This window comes from Cydia strobilella, chromosome 14, assembly GCF_947568885.1.
Source record: "Cydia strobilella chromosome 14, ilCydStro3.1, whole genome shotgun sequence".
Classification (NCBI taxonomy): domain Eukaryota; kingdom Metazoa; phylum Arthropoda; class Insecta; order Lepidoptera; family Tortricidae; genus Cydia; species Cydia strobilella.
The window spans coordinates 17,007,448-17,033,452 of record NC_086054.1 but is presented as its reverse complement, the minus strand read 5'-3'; the positions used below and the strand labels follow the sequence as shown (position 1 = coordinate 17,033,452).

At 38.5% G+C, this 26,005-nt stretch overlaps 1 protein-coding gene and 1 non-coding gene across 2 annotated transcripts in view; one reads left to right on the top strand and one right to left on the bottom strand.

Moving 5' to 3' along the window:
- The window catches only part of LOC134747320 (RNA-binding protein 28), a 384,741-nt gene that overhangs the window by 95,579 nt on the left and 263,157 nt on the right, over window positions 1–26,005 (bottom strand). The gene's annotated exons all lie outside the window — the stretch shown is intronic.
- On the top strand, window positions 21,405–21,477 carry Trnay-aua (transfer RNA tyrosine (anticodon AUA)). Its single transcript has one exon. It is a non-coding gene; the product is annotated as a tRNA-Tyr (tRNA).

Below are 26,005 nucleotides of genomic sequence, written 5' to 3'. Positions count from 1 at the left end.
TGACACGCTACAGATGGTTTAAATTACAAAAAGAATAAAATAAAGTTTATAGTCGCGCTAATAGCACGTGCAAGGCAGGAGCACGCACACGGATAGGCGCGCTGATAGCACGCGCAAGGTGAGGCGCGCTGGTAGCACGCGCACAGTAAGGCGCGCAGATAGCACGCGCAAAGGTAAGGCGCGCAGATAGCACGCGCAAGGTGAGGCGCGCTGGTAGCACGCGCACAGTAAGGCGCGCAGATAGCACGCGCAAGAGTAAGGCACGCAGATAGCACGCGCAAAGGTAAGGCGCGCAGATAGCACGCGCAAAGGTGAGGCGTGCTGGCAGCACGCGCACAGTAAGGCGCGCTGGTAGCACGCGCACGGTAAGGCTCGCTGGGTAAGGCGCGCTGATAGCGCGCGCACGGTAAGGCGCGCTGGGTAAGGCGCGCTGATAAGCACGCTCTTCAAAGAGGCGAGGCGCAGTGACAACACGCGCCTGTTGAGGCGAGGCGCGCCGATAGCGGGCGAGGCGCGGTGACAGCACGCGCCTGTTGAGGCGAGGCGCGCCGATAGCGCGCGCCTAGGAGACGAGGCGCTCCGCTAGAGCAACTGCAAAGCACCACCGGACTTGGGTGCGTGCAGAGAGCGCCAGACTTCGCCAGGAACACAGGTAACCTTTAAGGAGCGCGATCGAGGGTTTCTTGATGGTGCGGGGCCTGGCTTGGCCCCGCACGGACCCTTACAACTGATGTTCCTTTGTTGGGAACTAGAAGCAAACTGAATTCAGATGTCCGCTGGGCCGCTTATATAGCTAGCGATAACATTTTCTAGAATTATTGTTTACCTTATTATTAATTTTGAAAATATTTGAAAATATTTGTTCACCAGTAACAATTTTTAGATAAAATTTAGAACAAACTACTTGAAAACTATACGACCTAAACTTCATGCTAAAGAATTTTGAGTAAATTATTAGTTTGACGGATAATGTCAAAACAAAGAAACAAATATGTCAATGGAAAATTTATAGTGAATTTTAGGTCGATTAGCTTCGAAATTATTATAAAAACATGAAATGATTAGAAAAACAGCAAGGTAAGTAACCGGACGGGTCAGGGCCGTATTAGGGTAGAAGGAGTTTAGGGAAAATTTAGAAATGATAGCCAGAAAGTAAACATTTTATATCAAAAGTTTCAGGGAGTAATTTGGAAGACGAGAATCAGACAGAAAGAGAACGCAAAAGCGTTAAGGAATTATAGCCGATTGGAGAATCCAGAGCATCAGCCCGTGGGAGTAAGGACTGGGAGTTAGGACCCAGGTATGAGATGCTACAATATATGAAATATAAGAAATAGTTCTAAAAACCGCCCGAGCTAAGTCGCGGGCAACAGCTAGCACCAATTATATTTTGAAAGTTGTGTTTTCTTTTTCAGTGCACTTCCGAAGATAAAGAAAAAAGTAAATGCGTAGAAGTGTCAATGGCCAGCACCGGCGATCAAATAAATATTAATGTATAAACGATTTGTATTGTTTTATCAATCAGAAGCACTCTGGTATTGGATCTCTATATATACCTACTCGTCGTTTTTATAGTACATTGTGCAACATGGGGCATAAGTTAAATATTGCAAACGAGAGTATATAGTTAAAACGCGACGGCTTGCCCAAGCGATTTATAGACTCGAGTTTGCAATATTAACGCCCCGAGTTACACACAATGTTTTTCATCACACTTGCGATACAAAAATGATAGAAAAAATAAAGGCAAAAAACTGTTAATTATAATACTAGAAACTTCATAAAAATAAACACTTTTTCTATGGTTCCCGCTAAGCCTGCGTGCAATTCCACATTTACTGAGCGAGTGTGATGAAAATTAAGTTCTAAGACATGCTAAGTGCTTATTTTTGAAAGAAGAAAGAAAGAAAATACATTTATTTAACGCCACAACATAGTACATAAAAAAGAAGGCATCCAGACAAAAAAAAACATTTGGACGCTAAACAGGATAATGCCGCGGCAAACCGTAGCGCTGGTTTTCTGTGGGGACCTGACTTAATCTAAAATTAATGGCGATTGATTTCTCAATTTCGTGGTTGGTTGGCTTCGCTTTAAAGATTGCGCAAAGAGGGACATGATTGCCTTCCATATAGACCACCGAGACTGGGAGAGGCTCGTAGAACAGCGGACGGAATGGCGCAAACATGTTGTGGAAGGTCGCAAGTTTTGCGATGAGACCTGGTTCGCCACACTCGCTGACAAGAGGAAAAAACGACGACAAGGCGTCTCAGTACCGTTTTCAGCAAATCTCTCTTGTCAGGCCTGTGGTAGACAATGTCGGTCTCGCATCGGCCACCAAAAACGGTGTCTCTCCGGTGTTACACCATAAATCGTCTGCAATAGACGCAAAGGCCAATGATGATGATGGTTGGTCCCATAGTAAAAGTTGCTCAGTATAATCCCAAAACCTCCCTGGCAACGGGAATGCACATTTTTTAGCCACCCACAGAATTTTGAAATTAATATACGGATTAATTTAACTACTAGCCGTAAATTGATTAACTATCCTGATGATCAATTTGTAACACTAAGTTATAACTATTTACCTGTGTCCGTTTCAGTTTGACACCGCTCGCCATTTGGATCTGTATCTTCCAGCGACTTGTATTTGTATCTTCCAATAGGTAAATTTTCTTTTTCTAGGTAGAGTCCTAATGTCTGAGTGTCGTGAGCACTATAAGTGGCATTATGCTGTAGTGCTTTCCATCCTAGCAATTTTTTTTGCTTTCGTAATGGAGCTCTGGAGTCCGATGCGTGCACGATTTTATTTCGCGATTTCGTGGTTGGTCCCATAGTAAAAGTTGCTCAGTATAATCCCAAAACCTCCCTGGCAACGGGAATGTACTTATTTTTTAGCCATCCTGTATATGAATTTTGAAATTAATATACGGATTAATTTAACTACTAGCCGTAAATTGATTAACTACCCTGATGATCAATTTGTAACACTAAGTTATAACTATTTACCTGTGTCCGTTTCAGTTTGACACCGCTTGCCATTTGGATCTGTATCTTCCAGCGACTTGTATTTGTATCTTCCAATAGGTAAATTTTCTTTTTCTAGGTAGAGTCCTAATGTCCGAGTGTCGTGAGCACTATAAGTGGCATTATGCTGTAGTGCTTTCCATCCTAGCAATTTTTTTGCTTTCGTAATGGAGCTCTGGAGTCCGATGCGTGCACGATTTTTTTTCGCGATTTCGTGGTTGGTCCCATAGTAAAAGTTGCTCAGCATAATCCCAAAACCTCCCTGGGAACGGGAATGCACTTATTATTTAGCCATCCTGTATATGAATTTTGAAATTAATATACGGATTAATTTAACTACTAGCCGTAAATTGATTAACTACCCTGATGATCAATTTGTAACACTAAGTTATAACTATTTACCTGTGTCCGTTTCAGTTTGACACCGCTCGCCATTTGAATCTGTATCTTACAGCGACTTAGATTTGTATCTTCCAATAGGTAAATTTTCTTATTCGAAAACAATACAAAAGGTAATCACGGTCCAATATAAGTAATTAAATTTGGGCTAACTTGTGGGCTATACAACACTTTAAACTCTCGCATTTTGTACACATAAGCAATGTCATCGCGTTAGACCCGGTAATGACATTAATTATGTTAACTTATGGGCTGTAATCGATATTTTTGTTTTTATTTGAAAATGTATTTTACAGTTTCCATTGTCTTGCTCTTCGTTACGGACCGAAACAAGTCGAGTAATCTTTACCAGTTTAATATATTACGTGTGTGTCTCACGGAAGTTTTCTTTTAATAGGCTTCTTAACTTCTTAATAAAGATAATCCGTAATTTGTTACAGAAGACGTAAAGATGTGGCCGGCAATATTGTCCTCGATGGCGTTGGTATGCTTTTCATTTAAATACATTTCAAAATTTTAAAAGTTAACTCGTCATTAGCTTTCTATTGGAGAACTAAACTGACGGTAAAGACATTTACTGTTTTTTAGTCGAATATTTTTTGAAACGTTATTTTATTCCAGTTCGCCGGGATCCATGTAAGTGTTTAATGTTTATACCTATACACTAAACGCTACAAGAATTGAATATTAAAATAGGGGTGAAACAAATGAACACCACAATATATTACATTGTTTTACGATATTCATATGTTAAACAGACCCCCACCCTTGAACCCCAGGGGGTAAAAGGGTAAGGGGGTAAGGGTAAGGGGAGTAATTATACCAAAAACACATTTTAAAATAAAAAATATATAATTTTAAATAGAATTAAAAATCACAATAGTAATTTTGTAATATTTATTTACTGTGTTTAGGGCGTTTGTATTATGCGTGTAAGTACTACTTGAGTCCATTTAAGGGCATCTAAAAAAATATAACAAATGTGAAAATATGTCATTAATAGTAGCGCTGCTACACTTTGTCGCTGCCAGGTCAAGTCGATTCATGTCAAGTCAAGCGGCCTCTACGGGCGACCCCTAGCTGGCGCGGGCACCAATTTTATTTATAAGCCACAGTAGAACCATGTTATAATGAATCAATATGTTTATATTCTACGACAGTGCTTATTGAGTGATGTATATCATGTTAGGTAGTTTTAAAGCGACGAGCCCTAGTATAGCAATCAAAGTGGTTGACTGTACCTGCCCACGCTAGCGGACGCTCTACTAGTCTAATATCATTTACCGTAAAATATGGCTATCTTTGTACTCCAACAGTTTTTATATTAGAAAACTATACCACAACGACATTTATTAACTGTGTGAGCTGATAGTAGCGAGGACTGCTTTAAATCAGCATAAGGTATCAACATACCTAACATAATATTATAATTTTAATATTTATATTGTCGAATTTTAGAACAAAGCACACTTTACGGTAATCACCTGTATTTACCTGTGACGGGTGCGTAAATGTCGGTCCCGGTTCGTCGAGAGAGTCCCGGTCTCGGTACCGCTCCGATCCAATCGGAGAACCGCGAGGCGAGGCGAGGAAAGACCAAGACAAGAAGGAAACAGTATGTACACACTCGTTCTCGGCCGGTCTCGGGGTCTCTCGACGAGTGTGTACAGCCGACATTAGCATATTTTTATTCAATTACTGTACTCAATTTTAGTAAGAAGAGTGTACCTAACCCTTATCTGCTCTCCATTTCATTCATACTAGATACTAACCATAAGTCACGAGACTGCGTACATTCTTAATCAAATTGGACTGGATATATTTTATCCTGATCTCACAGACTTTTGGTGAAGAGGGAAGATTAAGAACCAACTTTGCTATCTTGTCGCACGTTTTATCTTTTGCAGTGTTCAGATTTATGCACAGAAAACGTATGTACCTAGGATATTTGTTATTGTAAAGACAGGTAAATAAAACAGAGGAAATAACAAAATACACATACGGATTAAGATAATAATCTGTAAGGGACCTGGACATTTTTGTCAAAAATAATAACCCTAAAATAATCACTTGTAAGGAATATTTAACTGTATAATTAGGTTTAAAACCGAGAAAGAGATGGCGGGACGACTTGGATGCGTTCCAGCGGGATTGGCGGGATCTTGCTCAACACAGGGAGGATTGGAAAGGGAGAGGGGAGGCCTTTACCCAGCAGTGGGACACACTCATAGGCTAAAATATTAATAATTAGGTTAATTAACGAAAAAAATTGAATAATTCACCGCTTCCGGCAAGACTCACGACCTTTCGGAACACCCGGATACGATCGCTCATAACCAACTGAGCTACCAAGCTTACCAGATGTGTGCGAATCGTTATCTTACTTGTTCTTTGTTTACACGTATTAGGGACACGCACCGGTGTACCGAAATGTCGCAAGTTCGGGTCTTGCTTGGCCGAAGCTGTGAACGTTTTCATTTTTCCTTAATTATTAAAATTCGTTGTATCGCTCGCAAACGTATCTGCTTGACAGAATTAGCTTAGTACATTTAAATGTTGGTAAATATTGTCTTATTCTTATATTGTCTTTTATCCATTACATTTTACAGATAATGCCGATGGATAAGAATAATAAAAGCTGTACAGCTCAAGTAAATTAATTAATAATATATTACAATAGTTTTTTTTATCCTTAACCAATAAAACTTATATACTTAATAAGATTTTTGGGGCGTGCCATTGAACTGTGTTTTAAGATAAAAATAATAACAATTTATACCATATATTTTAGTGTATTGGACCAACTATGTGTGGGGCAACAGTAAGTAGAACCATTCTAACCACGGCTCAAGAACGACGCTTTAATTGAATTGAATTGACACTTGAATTGTATTAAAGATAATACAATTCAAGTGTGCAACATTTTCCAAAATAAATACCGAACCCTGAAAAACTAGGACAATTTTAAATTAATTATTAAAACAATTCACACACACACATATACATTGTACCTACCTGAAAAGTTATATCACCTTTTGTTACTGTATTTTTGCAAATTACATAATAATTAATCATAATTATTAATGATTGATTGATTAAATGAAAACTATATATTTGCTTCCTTTAGTGTCTATCAAAAGATTGTGTAATAGAGGTGAGTTTTTAGATATATTTTTTTTGTTTTTATTTATTTAGTTTTTAACTTTTATCACTGATTACTTACCTCATCTAATAAATGGAGCATGGATCGTTGTCCCTTAAGGTACAAGTTAAACTCCACTGCAGACAGCAGCAGCAGACGACGTGTCGCTGCGACACTACTGATTTCTATCTATTTCTTTAGTAGGTAACTTTGTGTCGCTAACTACGAATATTTTTTCATAGAAATACATAGAAAACAGGTTTTGATTTGTTGTAATCCTGTACTTTATTAGAAATTGGTTAATACTTACTCTGTTAAATTTATTTTCCAGTGCATGGGACCGCAATGCAATGCTTCGGTAAAGTATTATAATTATTAATCTGTGTGATTTTTTCGCGAGCTCGAAGCGGATACGATTGGCTGGCTCGGACGATACCATAGGGCCAAGCCAAGATAACAATGGTACCTGCAAACACCAAACATACTTACTAGGTACCTATCAGGATGATACTACGAAGAGTTACGTGACTAGTCCCTAACTTAGCCGAAAATTTACAAGTCAGTAAGAGTCAGGTGCCAATTGTCAGCGTGGTGTAGGTAATAGGTGCCTAGAGGGAGAGGATTGACGAGCTGTGAGAAGAGCGTATCCCCCGGGAGGACCCCGGAGGATCCGGGAAAACGTCCGCCCGGATGTCCCAGATACCTACCGTTGCTGGAGTGCCGAATTGAGCCAGTTATGTATTAGTATTAGTAGTAGGTACTTAGGTACTTTTATATCTGCTTATGACCAATGACGCGACCGGCGGCGCGTCATGCAAACCCTTCTCAAGGCCTATCACACAACCAGTGCTTCATACAATTATTTAAATTTTATACATTTCCGTTTTAGTGCATAGGAGCGGGGTGTAAGGCCGTGGTGAGATAAAAAACTTTCATATTTTATTTACAAAATGTGATAATAAATAAAATAAGTAAATGATTATAGGGACATTTTTACACAAATTGACTACGTTCCACGGTAAGCTCAAGAAGGCTTGTGTTGTGGGTACTCACTATTCAGACAACGATGTTATATATACAAATACATAGAAAACATACATGACTCAGGAAAAAATATCTGTGCTCATCACACAAATAAAAAACTTACCGGGATTCGAACCCAGGACCGTCGGCTTCAGAGGCAGGGTCACTACCCAAGTACCCACTAGGCCAGACCGGACCGGTCGTCAAAAATCAACGTCAACGTTAGGTATTTTAGGTGGTAGCTGATAACTGATTGAATACGATTAACAGACATTTGACTGACACTAGCACTACCGTTTGCTTCTCGTTTCGTTCTTGTTGTAGGTATTCTCTTATTGTTATCAGCCGGCCTAGCCAAGGTGTCAATCGCTATCGCTACGACAACGAAACACTTTGTGTCTCTCTATCACTCTTCCATATTAGTGCGACAGTGACAGTTGCGTTTCGATCGCTACGGAGCGTAAGCGATAGGCATGTTGGCTACGCGGCCAGGATTGACATAACTTCCGAAGTTCAGGGCCACACTACCTACGTTTAGATTATTAACGCAATTTTTATTTTATTTCCAGTGTTCCGGAAGTCGTTGCAGAGCGGAGGTAACATGCTTTTATTTTTTTATCTCTAAGTTCTGCAAGGCGGCCGCCCGCAACACTAAACTGAACTGATTATCGGAGAACCTTATTAACCGACTTCTTCACCCAGAAGGAGGAGGTTCTGTATTCGGTTGTGTCTATTTTTTATGTATTCTTATTACATATATCTTTTCACCTCAGCAGCTCGAACAAGCCTACTTTCGTCACTTCCTGGATTGAGGAAAGTGCGACTTTCCTCACTCCAGGGAGTGAAACAAAGTAGCATATTAATTTGGTGAAGGCCATCAACTGCCACTTCATACCTTTATAACATTTTTTTTCTCTGTATTATTCTGTGTAATTCGAAATACATTTTAACCTTTAATATGTTGTCACAACTGAGGTGAATAATTATGTGTGCAACACGAGAGCAAAGTTATTTTACATCTCGTGTTTTTGAGTCCCTCGCTACGCTCAAGATTCTAACTTAGAATCACTCGCTTCGCTCGTGACTCAATTATAGAATCTTTCCCTTTCTCGGAACTCAAAATAAACACTCGCAAGAAAAACCATTGCAATAAAATCTACGAACTAAGTTAGCAGTGTTGCTGTTGACGATGGTAGGAGCGACTTTCAAACTTTACAAATTGATTTCAATTTGATCTTGACACGCCCAGTGCATCTTGCTCGTTTTACTATTTTTAATGGTTTGTGTAATATTGTCCTCAAATATTTATATTGTAACAGTGTAAAGGAGAAGGGTGTTCGTCAGTCGTAAGTATTTTATTTTTATTTGGGGATTTTATGCAAGGCCAAATTTGGATTTGAATAACCTCCTGAGACCCTCTGCGAACAACTTTTTGTACATACTCGTATTCCGCAGTTTATTTTGAACTTTTGTTGTATAACTAAAGGTTCCAAAATCAAAAACATAACTACTGCTTCTGAGTCTCAGGAGGATAAAACTACGCAACTTATAAAATTGGGTATCGCCGGTATCGCTTTAAGCAATATTTTATTTTATCCATAAACTTAGGAGTAAAATATATATTTATGGCCTATCAAGACGATTCTCGTTTTAGTCTCCGAATTAGTTATACAACACCCTACACTCGATTCTGATTAAAAATCTTTCTTTTAACTATAGGTAGCATTTGATTCTTCCGAAGTTTTAATGGCCATAACTTAGCATTTTGTATATTTTTTAATTAAGTACTTAATATTTTTTTGTTATTTTTGCATTTCAGTGTTATACTTCCTCTTGCTCCTCCACGGTGATAAAATCATGCAAAACGTTGATTATACACTCAAGGGCATTGAAATCGGGTCATTTTGTCCGACAATTTACAACAAAATGGCCCGTATTCATTGCTCTTCCATCCGAGTTTAACAGCAAAGATGGCGTAGTACGGCGCCATATATCTTGTAGTAGCTGAATTGTCAAACGACAACTTTTGACAGCCAAGCCATCAGCTACCGCATATTGAACGAATAACTAGAGTTCAATCTTTCTCTTGTTATTGTTGTTTGCCTTGTTGTTGTTGTGGTATTAAATAAATAAATAAATAATAATAAATTCATTTATTAAGGACCAACTTGGATCAATTTGTGTTAGTGACAGTTTTATCTTAAGAATATACATAATTATTTACTGACTAGCTAACTATATAAAATTCTAGTTTCTAAAATAAATAAGTAAGCAGATTTTCTCAAGAACCACTTTAAAGAAAATCTGCCCACCTACCCATTCCTGCGCACATGAATCATGCAGCAGTTATTTATATATAGGCTATCAACCCTGTCCGCAATCATGGTCAGGATGCTGTTGGAGCTGGCCCGTACTCTGCGCACCAGGGATGTGGCTCGTTTGCGCATCGTGGTGTAGAAACAGTCTACCCGCGCTTCCGCGAACATCCCTGACGCGCTACAGAATCTGGGCAGCCCCATCAGCACCCTGTACGCGTTGTTATATTGAACGCGCAGAGCGTTGTACCGTTTATACGTATAGTCCGCCCACAGGCTGCTTGTGTAGAAACTAGTACAGTAGGCTCTGAACAAACAGTATTACAAACAATTTATCGTAAAACCACCCAAGTAAACCTAGTCCAGTACTACAACTATGGTCCTCGCCGTCCTCGGTTTCATTACGTTACCAATGTTTTTTCTAAATTATTTTTATAATTTTGAAAATAAACCTCAGAACTGCGTAAAGGGGCCCACTGACTGTCAGTCCGCCGGACGATATCGGCCTGTCAGTTGTTCGGAACTGTCAATTTTTTTTTTAACTGACAGGCCGATATCATCCGGCGGACTGATAGTCACTGGGCCCCTTAATTTAAATAAAAAACAGGCCTAAATAAAGTTATTCAAGTTAAATTGGAACGATAGTTGGGCGATTGTGGATAGTTGGGTGGTATATTTGGTAGCTAGAACCTATTTGTGCCCTACGTACTACTATGGAACCCTACACTAATCATATATTGATATATAATTATGGTCTTAACCTATTAACAACAAATACTAAACGTTGATTTCGATTACAGTGTAAAGGAAGTAACTGTCTGTCCAAGGTTGGTACCCCAGTAGCATTTATACGTCATTATGACGTAATAATGCCGTCATTATGACGTTGCTGACGTCATTTTGCTACCTGGGTAGTCTAGGCCCTTGTTTCTCCACGGTGACAATTAGGATGACGACACATGTTGAATTATACAACAAATTCTATTTAAGATTTTTATCACAATACCTACCTACATTAGACACGAAAAATGGAAATTAAAAAATCCTATACCTCAGTTTAAAATTTTAGTTTTGTTTTAACTTCCAAAATAAAAATAAATCGTATTAGTATATTATAGTTGCCATATAATTTATTTAAACGCAATATTTCATCTTCAAAATAGCCATTACCTCACGATATACCGTTCTATGGTTACCGTTTTGAACGTTTTCTACAATTGCCAGACTTTGACTGTAGATGTCGCTTCTTTAGCCTTACCACGACTGCCTTATCAGTGTCAAACTGACGTACAGATGTAGTGCATAAATATTTTCCATCGTATTTTCACGGAAACTTACGAAAGTGTCTTGCTATTTCAGTCAGTCTCGGTACAAAAAGTACTGAGGTTGACTAAAGTAGCATGACAAATACGAACGTTTCCGAGAAAATACGATGGAAAACAATTATGCACTACATCTATACCAATATTGCCAGTACGAGCGAGATGCATAGAAAGTAGTTACGCTTACGCTAGCGAATATGTCAGTGTCAAACTGGCGGTAGCCGTACTTGTCATCATACATTGCTAGAAAATATTGACGCTAGGTACAGACGAATCGGAAAGGTCAGGCCCCTATTCACCACGGTGACAGGTGCGACAATTGTAAAACATTAATGTTGCTGACGTCACAGGCATCCATGGGATACGGTTACCGCTTACCATCGGGCGGGCTGTATTCCTGTTTGCCACCATCATTGTAATATTTAAAAAAACTTTATTATATCGGCAAAAAACCGGTACGTTTATGACGATGATGATGACAATTGTCACAAGATTTATAAGAATTTTCGGTAATTCTTGACAGGAAATAAGTTCTGTGTCGGAATTTTGCGACAATTGTCGTGTTTCTTGTGACAATTGTCATTAGCATTGCACAATAACGACTTATTTATTGGCGATATAATGGAGTTTTTTAGTATTTTTTTTTTTTTTTTTTTTTTTTTTTTTTTTCAAAAAAGTATAACACATTTTAAACTTATACAAGTTTCGCCAAACTTGCGTTTAACGGCGAAATGGTGCACTCATTTTCATTGTTAGTACCTTAATCTAAATTTAATGATTAACTTATATTACTAAGGTTAATACTTTTATATTACATTAACAGTGTAAGTTGTAGGTATATATGTTGTTGTTATTCTTTAAGAATTTATTTGTAGTTTTACATGTATGTAAAATGTATGTTTTTGGTGCAATAAAGCATATTTATTTATATACAATATTTACCTATCTTATATATTTAGTCATGCGTTGTACCCAATAGCAACTTCTTAATTTTTGATTTAAAGATGTTTTTACTAGCACACTCGTCTTCTATTGATAAATTGTTCATTATTCGCGGTGTGATATACTTGCGCGTCCTTTTACCATAGTAGTTGCTAGCGGTTGGTTCCACGTATTTACGACGTTTTAACCCCCTCGACGCTCGGGTGTATACTCGCGGAGTTTTGAATTCGGGATTTTTAAATTGATCAGTTGCTATTAAGTACTTAACTTTATCATGCACTGGCAGGATGTTCAATTTCTTAAATAAGATCGTGTAATCGTTACTACAGTTTGCTCTAGTTTTTTTGTCTATTATATTTTTTATCAATCGTAGTTGTAAGTTTAATATTTTATCCAAATAAGTTTTGAAGGTGCGTCCATAAGCTATTAACCCGTATCCAATAACAGCGTCGGCCAGTGCATGGTATAACATTCGTAATATTTTATTATTAACTATATTTTTTAAACTAATAATTTTACATAATATAGACCGTAGTCTATTACATACTGTATCTATGTGTATTTTCCAATTAATGTGTTTATCTATAGTTAGGCCTAAGTATTTAAATTTATCAACTACTTCTATTAAGTTACATTTACAGTCCCGCTTCTCGACATGTAAACAATCGTATGTATGACCAATAATTTTAATGGGCTCTTGACTTGGTTTTAAATATGGTGATTGTATGAGTAGAAATTTGGTTTTTTCGATGTTCAATATTATACCGTTATCGTGTGACCATTTGAGTACATTTTCGAAATCCTGCTGTATGTAAGTCTGTATTTTACTAAGGTCTTTATCAGCATACAGTAAGCAAGTGTCATCCGCATACATGTATGTGGAACAGTTCCGTACAACATTCGTTACGCTGTTTACATGCATTATGTACCCGAGTGGGCCATACACCGAGCCGGTCGGCACTCCGGTCTGCACCTCTGCCTCGTCACCGGTGACACCGCCCACGGAGACGCGCAGGGTTCGTCTCGACAAATATGTACGGAACCATTCCAACACCGGACCACGAACCCCACATTCGTCCATCGCCTGCAGTAGTTGTTCGTGGCCCAAAGTATCGAAGGCTTTTTTAAAATCAATAAAAAGCACCCCTATGTATTTTTTATTATCCAAATTGCTATAAACTTCATCTGTAAATTTCGCCAGGGCCGTAGACGTACTTCTTGACTGCCTAAATTTAATTTATATAATTTATTAAAATGCTGGTGGCAAACAAGCACACAGCCCGTTCGATGGTAAGAGGTTACCGTAGCCTATGGAGGCATGTGACGTCAGTAATAGTGATTTCGACAATTGTCGCACCTGTCACCGTGGTGAAATTGGGGCCAGGACGTCATAGTCAATTGTCAGCATGGTTAAATAGGCGCCAAGTCTTCACAATATCTTTATTAATATGGATACGAATATGGATACTAATTAAGTGCTTACAAAAGATTTTTGTATGACTACACAATATATCCATAGAGAGTACCTCTTTATAGCGAGTATTTTTCTTATTTCAGGCCGATGTGAAATTAGTATGTATGGTTTATTTTTATTTTATTTTTATTCAGTTTTAACCAAATTTGTACATTTACTTATATGTAATTAAATTACTTACATAAAAAACTTACTATTATGTATATGCGTTTTTTTGGAAAACATAACTAAGATAAAGATGTAATTCTTTAAGACAAACATTTTTCTTTTCAACACATGTGCAGATGGACAGCACGACAGATGAAAGGGCTAACATCAAGGTAAATTAAATACCCATCAGATTCTATCCCTTTTATGTATTTTAAATAAAATAAAATAAAAACCGGTCAAGTGCGTATCGGGCCCGTAATACCTTCATACAATATAAAAAAAGCCATACCATTAATAGGGCACATGGTTTTAACTCGCAATATATTTTTTTTTGCGGTTGCATCTAGTTGGCACGACTCTTTTAATTCATTTTGTATGAAAATATGTAAGTCGAGGCAATTAGAGCGCAGACATATTTTAAAAATGACCGACATATTTCTGATGATAATTAATAATCTTTTGGTTATCACGAAGACGAATCATTAAGATTTGAAACGTTGTTTTCTACAGTGTTTTGGAAATAACTGCACAGCAGAGGTAAAGTACCTGTGATAATATTTATTAATATATTTTTTTTGATTCAGGCAACAAGGCCCATATTACAAATGATAAGTAATAACAGTAGATTGTTAACCAAGGGATGAAATGCACTCATTTCAGCCGAGGTAGTTCGATGCTGAAATGATGCATTTCACCCGAGTTAAACACTCTACTTTTTCGAATTTCGAAATTTCGAATACGAGGAAAGTAAAATACACGTGTTTTTTTAAAACATGACTAAGTATAATTTTTTATAGTATTTCTTGAGGGTACTTTCAATTAACAATTTAGGCAAAAGTATCGTTATTTATGATATGGGGAGTAAAATATCAGAATGTAAATTGTATAACGAATACATTTAAACCCAAATTTCAATTGCTTAGTAAAAAAACTTAAAAAATCGTATTTGGAACGTAAAATGTTCTAGTGTAGAAACGTATCATTTTATGCACACCTTTTAGAACAACAATGACCCTCTTTCAGAACATGAGAAATGAAAATAATATGGAGCTGATGAGAAACCCACACACATACACACACACTCACACAAATATAGGCACACTGGTTGTCGATTTGCGGAAAATGCCCAGTATAACCTGTATAACTAACTAACTAACACTCACTCACACATTAAATAAATAAAGTAGGGAAACTAAGCACGAGGATTTTTGCACATTGACCCGCCTATTCCTATCTCTATCGCACGCGCATAATAATATTGGTGTCCCGCTCGCACAGAGGCATTGACCGCCATCATTGTCCTCGATCGTCCTTACTTTAAGGGGCCCACTGACTAGCGTGAACGTAACTTACTTTCTATGCATCTCGCTCGTACACTGACATATTAGTGCGAGCGACATGTATAGAAAGTAAATTACGTAAACGTTAACGTATATGTCAGTGTTGACACTGTCAGATAAAATAATTTGAGTGTCATTTTTATTTAAATATCTATTCCTTACTATTCCATTTTTTTCCTTAAATTTGACAGTAAATTTTTGTTCCAAGTGATAGGCCCATATCGTCCGGCGGACTGATAGTCAGGGGGCCCCTTTAGACATGCAAAGGAGAGAAAGTGCTAGCGTCTATATCAGTGCCAAACTGATGGTACCCATACTGGAACCATACATTTTACTGCGTAAACGCTACGTCTACGATTTATGAGACCTGTGGTTAATTTTTTTTATCTATCTTACATTACAGTGCAACGCGCTAGAATGCAGTGTATTGGTAATTTTGACAAACTACGAGTATGATTATAAAGTTAACTTTAATAATTCAACGACAATTAAAACGTTTCCAAATTAACAAAATAGTATAGTTAACTTTAAATGGAATTGCCCAGATGACAGTTGAAAGAATATCCTGTCGGTGATTATGAGTTCCCGGCAAGCTCGGCCGAATTTCACCTTCCCATACAAACGGAGTTTCGTTCTCATTTTACAACTACGTGCTGGATTGTTCAGCTCCAGTATATAAAACAAACAAAATAGAGTAAATACAAGTTTTGTATGGAAAACTTAAATTCACTTTATTTTTTTACTATTGTATCTGAAGCTACATAAACTAATTACAGACCTAGATATACCTTATCCTATTGTAAGTACAAAGTTTCAGAATCAGAACGTTTGTATGGAGAACCGAGCTTGCCGGGGACTTGAAACCTGTATCATAAATGAAATGTTTAACAAAAAGCTTATTTCTTTCAGTGTTCGGGGGAAAAATGTAATTCTCGGGTACGTTCTTTGTCGTAAAATCGATAGCTTTAGTAGTTCTCGAGATATTTAGCGATGTGACAGACAAACGAACTGGCAGAGTCGCACGTGCGGGCGCAGCGCTGGGACTCGCCTTTGTGCGCGCGCACCACGCCACGCCGCTTTATTAACATAGATTTATAAGTTTTGCCTTGTACTAACAATAATATGGATTTTTTATTCGAAATAAAAATATTGAATTGAATTGAATAAGGGTTCCTTTTGTACCTTTTTGGTACGGAACCCTAGAAACCAACCGAGCTAAGTCGCGGGCAACAGCTAGCACCAATTATATTTTGAAAGTTGTGTTTTCTTTTTCAGTGCACTTCCGAAAATAAAGAAAAAAGTAATTGCAAAAAAAAAAAAATAATAAATCAGTTTTTCATCAACGGCTATCAAATAAACATTAATGTATAAACGATTTGTATTGTTTTATCAATCATACAACACTGCATCTCAACATTTGTACTTTTGACTATTTAAAAAGCACTCTGTTATTGGATTACTATATACTCGTAAGGTAAAGGCACTCGTGGGGGTCATAAAAACCACCCTGTTACTTTTGTACCGTGCAAATATATAAGAACTCGCAATAATATTGGAACTTTTTTTTTTTTTTTTTATCTACTGATGTACTGATACTGCTGATTATTTCCATAATAACATTTTACTTTGAACTTCTTACTCTATACGATTATGCCCATAACTATTATGTAACTGATGGTCATTACTGATATGACGATGGTTACTTGATTTAGTATAATGCCTGTATAATGTACAACACGTTGAAGGCTACTTGGGTTCACACAATATATTACAAAACGCTAGTGCGATTTTGAGTGTAAGCTCTGCTTTATGTGTGTGCAATCCCAACATCATACCACAGAATAGCGTAAAGATTTCTATCAGTAGTAAGTAAATTCTTAGTAGTGGAAATAGTATACAAGGGAGACACACCCTCCTACTTACCCTCTCAGTGGTAGTGGGGCCATTCATGGGGCAGGTTGTGACAGTCCTAATGGTGTGGTCATAAATGTGATCAATATCACCGCTGTCTTTGTACCTATAAAGTATGAACTATGTGGAGGAAGCCCAATATCGATCTATTCGCGTCAAAAAGATCGGCAGTCGTCGCAAGATACGCCAGCATAGACCCAGCAGATCGTGGAGCAAGTTTTATAGACGCTTTCAGTCAGAAATGGGCCTACAATCTTGCATGGCTTTTCCCTCTGCTAAATTTGATACCACGAGTGTTGGCGCACTTAAACAGTGCTCGGGGCACATTTTTGTTGGTAACACCAAATTGGAGTCAACGATTCTGGAGAGCGGAGCTGCAGTCACGAGGGACAGAGGACCCTCTCAAGATACAGAGATTACAGGAGGTACTGATAGATCTGACAACAGGCCGAACCCCACCAATGGTAGAGAAGCTGGCGCTTCAGCGGGCTTAGCACGGTTATTGTCATATTGCGCGTGAAATGGTTATTATCATATTGCGCGTGATAGGACTGCTGTCTTCTAACGTTATCGTAAAAAACTGTCATTTTGCGAGCATGGTACCGGGCTACGATAACAATATCCCGTCGATAATGCAAGTAATCGACAATCTTTTTTTTTCCTTTTCTTGATGGACTTGAGGGCGGTGTTGCCCGTAGCCAATGTCACGTAAAAGGGTAGGAACAAAATAAATGCTCTAAGCACGACGCTGTTCGGTGGTTGTTGTAGTTGTCTCGTAAAACCGATAGCTGGATTTTACGAGAAGCACGTAGACTACCGGCCGTTGACTCCAAAATGGTAGTTAAACACGCTTTGAGATTAATTCTCCATTCACTGCACACTACCACATTAGATTATTGTATAATAAAGCTATCGATATTACACTTTAAACAATATTAATGAGCAAAAAACAAAGGAATTAATCACGAGGCTACTATCAAGATGGCGTTAGAACCGGAAGTCTCTAATCGACAATCATTCGTTAGTGACCACGATTGTCTATGCCTAGAGTTTTTGAAAGATCCATTCAATAGGTGGCCTTATTCAATTGTCGGACATGTGTCAGATGAAGTTTGAACGCGAATAGCTAGATTTATTATTACACTTCGAAATTATAGGCCATAACACACCATCGTACCGCACCGTGACCTTGGAGCAATTCTAGAGGGTCCTTTACGCTCATGCGCAAATCACGGCGCGAAGCCGCGAACGCGAGTGTGGAGTCTAGTTCGCTATTCAGCGAAATCGACTCCACATTCGCGTTCGCGGCTTCGCGCCGCGATTCGCGCACGAGTGTGGAGGGCCCTTAGGAATAGGGACACAAACAGTGTCCCATATTTCCATGTTTTTCTTTTTTTTTCATGGAAATATGGGACACTTGGCAACACTGGCGCACGTGTGCGGCAGTCTGTAAGGTAGGATCGCACCGTTTTGACGGTTCGGTGCGATAGTATGGAAGCCCACGCCAGTACTACCTATTCCTAGAACTGCACCAAGGTCATTGTGCGACGCCCCCATAAGTAAGAGCGAGAAAGAGATATCGCTTTCTCGCTCTTACTTATGGATGCGTCGCACAATGACCTTGGTGCGGTGCGACGGTGTGTTACGACCTGTAAAGGCAAATACGTCAAAACGGTGCGAACCTTACAGACTGCCGCACACGTGCGCCAGTGTTGCCAAGTGTCCCATATTTCCATGAAAAACATTCATTCATTCATACATGACTACGATAACAATATCACGTCGGTAATGAAAAAAGTTATCGACAATCATTCGAAAGTGACCACGATTATCTATGCCTAGAGTTTATGTCAATGGCTGGCCTTATTTAAATTTCGGACGTGTGTCGGACAAAGATTGAACACGAATAGTTAGTTTTATTACTACACTTCCAAATTGAAAAGAGTTTAAATGAGTGACAGTTGAGTGGCAGCTTTATACAAATTGACTTGCATTATATAGTTTGTCAAAAGTTCCCTCCACACTCATGCGCGAATCGCGGCGCGAAGCCGCGAACGCGAGTTTGGAGTCTAGTTCGCTAATCAGCGAAATCGAATCCACACTTGCGTTCGCGGCTTCGCGCCGCGTAGTCTGGAGCGGGCTAAACATGAATCTAGTATAACATGGATCGGTCATGAGGGGTGGGGCGAAATGACCGAACGGGATAGTCTTATGTATCTTTAAGTAGTAGTGACAGAGAGCAATATATTACTTTTTGTCTTTGTCATAGTTTCACTTTTCCTCCGCTGCCACAACCGAAATTGTGGCAAACAAATAAGTACGTGACATGTCATGCTTGTTCGTTGCTTGTTTAATTATTGTTGTTTTCTATGAAATTGTGCTTTCTCTTATAAAACATAGTGATGGTTAGGGTTTTGAATTGATAAAATAATGGTGAATTGTTCTGTAATGGGCTGTCATAGCCGCTCTGAGCAAAAATATGAGAACATAACCTTTCACACGTAAGTACGGTATTTTACACCTTCCTCTTAACGCAATATGTGAGAATAACATCGTAAAATTACGTTACACTCAAAGCAATGTAGAATCAAACGATTTCAATAAAAATATCACAATTATTTACGCAAATTAAAAAACATTATTTGTAAAATTATCCGCCCAAATTACGTAGGTTGTTTGTGGTAATCTGTCAGCTACTCAGACGAGTCTGAGGTCAGCCGTTTTTAATCTTCTTCTTAATTTAGCTGCATAACAATCATGTTAGGGATACCAGATGAAAATATCATAATTTTATGGGTAATTTTGACCTCGAAGTTTTTTCGTATTTCTAATTCTAAAAAATAAAATAAACAAATGTTGTGAAGATTAAATGTGGTGTACATTAATTGGTGTGAATAATGTGATTGTGATTTGTGATTTCATAAAATTTTAACTCATAATACATTTTATTTTACGTTTTATTTACTAAACATGTTTAGTTTTGTACCACCTGCGTGAATTATAGGAGGTATTTCATTGTTCATACGCCTAAATAGAACGGCCCATTGACATTTTATTCAACAATTTTAATACCGTCAAACTTTGCCTCCAGGGTAATCGCCCCAACGTAATTTTTACCAATATGGTATCCCCACGTTTATGACGTCATCTATGTCTATCCCTTACGGACGCACGCGGTAGGCCGCATCTATGTAATGCTACTCGTAGGTCTATGGGGCTAAAGGACCGTCTCATTTCAAACATAGACATTTCAAACAAGAGAGAGAATCATACTATCTTTGTCTTACACTAGTACTAGCACCCAAAAGAAAAGGATGAGTCTAGTTTTTTTTGTTCTTATTTACTGATAAGATTTGCTTGACCAACTATAAGGCCCCATACGCACGAGAGCTTAAAAAGCGTTGCGTGTGGGACGCACCCATAAGTAAGAGCGAGAAAGCGATATCTCTTTCTATAAGCTCTCGTGCGAATGGGTGGGGCCTAACATGCACGGATAATTGTGTTCTCTCAACTTAAAGCACACTCGAGCGCGAATCGCGGCGCGAAGCCGCGAACGCAAGTTAATCTAAAGCGAAATCGACTCACGCTCGCGTTCGCGGCTTCGCACCGCGTAGTCTGTAGCGGGCTTAACGTTTTGACAATTGACAATATTGACATTGACAAGCACGCGTGCGCGTCTGAAGAAAATACAAACTGACTAGAAAAAAATATATACTGATTTGATGTGAAAACTAAAGAAAATGCCACCGATAATGTAAGTTTCTCTAAAGAACAATAATTTATTTATAGAAAAAGTTATAGTTCGTGTAGATTGTTTGACCAATAATCAATAACTGACTTTATCATGAATTTGTTTTTCAGTCGATGACGATGCTTAGGCGCAGAAGAAAATGCTAGCGAAATATATATATATATATATACTCCCTGTTTAGACACGTGGAAAGTGAGTGGAAAAAGGCTAACAAAGAGAGTGTATAAGGGAGAGGTAGAAACGGGAGTTGGGAAGGGGCAGACCTCGGCGGACTTTTTCTGATCAGATCGGGGATATCCTGAAGAAAGGCCAGGTAGAGCACCCTAAACCGGCGAGCGTGTATGAGGAACGTTATGAAAGTGAAGGTAGCGAAAGAGGTATGTCAGGATCGTAACAAGTGGAAATCCGTGGTCTCTGCCTACCCCTCCGGGAAATAGGCGTGATTATATGTATGTATGTAAGTTTGTTAAACTATCACTAACTGAACGTGAACTTCCAATATTACTTGGAACTCCGGTGGCCGTTTAAGAAGTGTAACACTCTTACGGTAGATATCGCTTGGGTCCCCTAGACCCATATAGTGGGAAGATTTGCTGACTATGGATGAGGTCTTGGTGGCTCAATTGGCAGAGCGCTGGAGTATAGATCCAGAGGCCGTGAGTTCAAGTCTCACCCAAGGCAGTAATTTTTCCACTTTTAAATTTATTCTAAGCTTAATAGCATCGATCGCAGACGTTTCTGCTTGTTAAAAACTACGTAATTATTCATACATTAACTCACACTATAGAAAAAGTGCATAAGGATTCTAACAAATATTAAAAACTTTGAAACCCGTCGACCTCACTCAAAACTTCAAAAACATTTTTTTCTTACCCTGTCTGTACCTATATTCTAGAACCTGGTTTTGTATGCAAGAATCCAAGTTTATTGACAAAAAAGACCACCACACTTTGTGCCATAAATTATGTAGGGCTCCGTGGCTCAGTTGGCAGAAGCGATTGGAGCGATGTTCCAATGGTCGCAGGTTCGAGTCCTGCCGGAGGTGTAAATTATTCCATTTTTCCTTTAATTTAAAAATCTGGAGTAACGCTCGCATATGTTTCTGCTTAAAAAAAAAGTTAAGTATGGGTATTAGCACATTGTGTGTGTGTGTGTGTGTGTGTGTGTGTGTGTTAAGATCATTTCTTACAGGTAGATGTTGCTGAATACTGAGAAACAAAAAAATCCCCCTGACTTAAAAACGAGAGCTTTCTAAAAGAGAATTATTTTCTCATAATTTGCCAATGAACCGCCATACTAGCCTGCACCACTATACAACTCATGACCTCATCTAATCTATTTTGTTTCTGTTTCAGTCATAACATATTAGAGGACACTCAAATTATCGAGGACATGGTAGACTTATTTAGAAAAGGGATAGTCATAAAATTTAGCTATCGAACGAAAGAAGAAAAGTTCTTACATTCCGCCTGGAACAAACCTCTCAGCAAGTGACATGTCCATGCATTTCGAATAGTCAATAGTCAGTGTTTATTTGTAAAACATATGTAGGTGAATCTATTACAGTGTAAAGGATTTTTTTTTACAAACTTAAGTTGCAACGTTGCAATGTATGTATCAAGTCCTGCAAGATAAATTAGACCACACTTCCCTGTATTCGATTGAGCTAAAACTTCACATACACTCTTTAAGTTGGGTGATAACATAATACATTATATAAGTTGGGTGATAACGCAATATTATGGTACAGTCAGCTGCAGAGAAAAGGCACCCCCTGCATACAAATTTAAATTTGCATGAACGTGGGGTACCTTTTCCCTGCAGTACCATCGAATATCTGATGATGGACGCAGGAAGTGGTCATATAGGAGGTCATAGAAGGAGATAAAATAACGCAACCGAATTTGTGTCTGGATTTGTTAGAATTGTCTTGATAAGTATTAGCATAGAGTAACTTATACTAGAGCGGTACTGTCATATTAAATTTTGTAACCCCAGTAAATTCACTGCCATCTGTCGACACACTTTAAAACTAAAAATGAAGAATTATAAAAATACGATAAAATGTATTTAGATATAGATAAATGATTTTTTTTATTTGCATTAATTATTTTTATGATTTTGACCCATGTTCTTTCACTGATATGCGTTAAAATTGTTTTAATGACAAACGAAACCGTCAACGCCATCTATACGACAGTAGGCCAAAGCTAGTAGCGCCCTCTGAACGAGAATCAAATTTTCTTGATTTTCGAAGCACTTTTTTTCCTTAGACTGTATTCATCTATTACGGAGTTATATCTATCTTTGTTACCTACTTATACTTATATTATAATCTATTGCTTGTACCAATCATAATGCCTGCATATCTAATTTAATTTAACATTTTTATAATATGTCAAGAAGCTAATAATTATAACAATAATTTGGAACCCTTTTCAAACTCAAACATATTTATTGCTCATAGTATTACAAATTACAAGAATACAGACCCTGTAAGGGCACAGTTTTTTTGTTTTGTTTTTATATTTTTCTTTTGTTTCTTTTATATGTGTGTTTAAGGCCCGTAAATAAAATATGAAAATTCGTTGATATTCAGTTTTATTATTCTCAGACAAGATTGACAAGGTGCGCAGACTTTTTTAAAACCGCGCAGACAATCCATCGCGGAGATGTGCGCAGATGGCGGTAGCGGTCGTGGACGTGCATGTACCGGAGCTCCAGTGGTCTCGATGTAGTGCTCGACGTTGTGTTTGGGAGCGCTTTTCATTGAGGATGGCCTTACAATATCGGGAAATTCACTGAGAATGTGATGATATTTTTGTTCAAGATCAATGCTGCAGATCGTCGGCTGCGAGGTCTTACAAATTGGAGTTCTGACAGCAAGGTTGGTTTTCTTGTCAATCAGACATCGTCCGTGAAGATCGACAAGCAATTGGTGGTACTTTAAGAAATCAGCACCGATGATTGGTTTACTGACTGCTGCGATAATGAACTTCCACCTGAATGAACGTTTTAAATTAAAATCTAGATCCAATATCTTCTCACCGAAAGTGGGTATTACGCTTCTGTTCGCTGCATAAAGATTGAAGGAGGTTGCTTGGCCACGGAATCCTCTAGGCTTTGGAATGACAGATATATTTGCGCCAGTGTCAATAAGGAATTTAATTTTCGTGTCATGATCCGTAACGAACAGGCGGTGTGAATTATCCCATGCGCTAGTTTCCGCCTCAGCTAACGCAGGTACTAGTTTTCCTTATTATTGTTTTTCTTAAAATTGCAAGGGATGGTGCACTTATACGCCGAGTCGCCAAAACGTCGGTGGTAAAAACAAATGTCGCTCGAGGAAAGTTGGAGGTTTTGAAAATTGGTGCGCGTGCGAGAATACGGACGATTAAATCGCGAAGCGTTGAATTGCGGAGATGAATATGTGTTTCGGCGGTACTGTTTCTGTTGAATCTTGATCTCGGCTACTTCACGAACGAGATAGTCCAGCTTGTCTTCTAGCGTTTTCTGCGGCGGAGGAGCATCGCTGGTAGACGTAGAAGTAGACGGCTGTGACAAAATTGCTGATATTTCTTTACGTGTTTGTTCTAAAATTTTGTCTGCCATCAGTGCTATGTCGTTTAAATTTATATCTTTCATAATAGTATCGCTCGAGGCGACGATGGATCGAACGGACAGAGGCAGATGATTGGACCACAGGATACGGAGAGCTGTTTCGGAGATGTTACTACCGGCGAGTGTTTTCATCCGACGCAGTAACTGGGATGGCCTTAAATCACCGAGCTCCATTTCGGATAAAAGACGTTGCAGACTACGTTCTTTCGACTCCTCGTAGACGGTAATCAATCGGGTTTTCAAAGTTTCGTACTTTTTAGTTTCAGGTGGTTTTAGTAAAATATCGCTTACTTCGTCCAAATCCTGACGTTCTAGTTTTGCTATTGCGAGTTCGTACATTGCCTGGTCGCCTTTCTTGAGGGGGGCTATGATTGATTCAAATTGCACGAACCAAAGTCTTATTTGGTCGCGCCATATTGGTGGAATACGAATGTTGGTCGCGATACCTGAGATTTTATTTCATCATCCATTTCTGTAAATCCTGTCATAAATTTTAATTACGTCGAACAACTTCGGCAAATCATAAACGATCTCAAGCCTACGCAAAAGGTGCACTCCAGCAGTAGAAGGATATTTGTGCATCCTGATTTGAAAAATTGCGAAAATGTTTTCCTGCGAGAAGATGCAGTGCGCAAACCGCTACAAGCTCCATATAAAGGGCCCTATCCAGTATTGAAGCGTAGTGATAAAGTTTTCACAATTCAATTGCCAGGGCGGGCTGTCGCAGTATCCATTGACCGCTTAAAGCCTGCCTACACATTAGATCTTCATGAACCTGTCAATGAACCTCCGGCAAAGTGTACTCGATCAGGTCGATCCATCAGGTTACCAGTACGCTTCGCTTGAGGGGGAGCCCTGTAGCTGATTGCACGAACCAAAGTCTTATTTGGTCGCGCCATATTGGTGGAATACGAATGTTGGTCGCGATACCTGAGAGCTCTAAAATCGGGTTCGAAACTGCAGGTTCGAACTTATCGGTCGTTTCGCTTTCATTAGTCATGTTTTTAGAAGGCTGGGTGCTGCTCTGAATGCGGGGTCACCACTTTAAGGCCCGTAAATAAAATATGAAAATTCGTTGATATTCAGTTTTATTATTCTCAGACAAGATTGACAAGGTGCGCAGACTTTTTTAAAACCGCGCAGACAATCCATCGCGGAGATGTGCGCAGCAGCTACATGTGTATTGTGGCAAAAGAATAAATGATTTGTCTATCTATCTACATTTACTTAATAGGTTTGTGTAAATAAACTTCGTTTATTTTCTTGGCAATGGTTGTATTATTTACTCATTTATAATATTCTCTCCAGCAGCACAGAGCCGACAATCCGACATTGTTACATATCTGTATCAGAGTTTACATTAGTAAACATAGAAAACTGACAACGCCGCGAGAATTGTCATTGTTGTAAATGGAATTTAAGTTACTTATAGCAAAGACATAATTATGTAACTCCGTATAAGCAAGATAAATAGTGTAAGGAAAAAATGTGCCTCGGAAAGCAAGAAAAAGTTATACTCGAATAGATGGCGCCACACCTTTAGCCTATACTCATCTCATCAAGGGGGGGCAATATTTCTCACTTATAA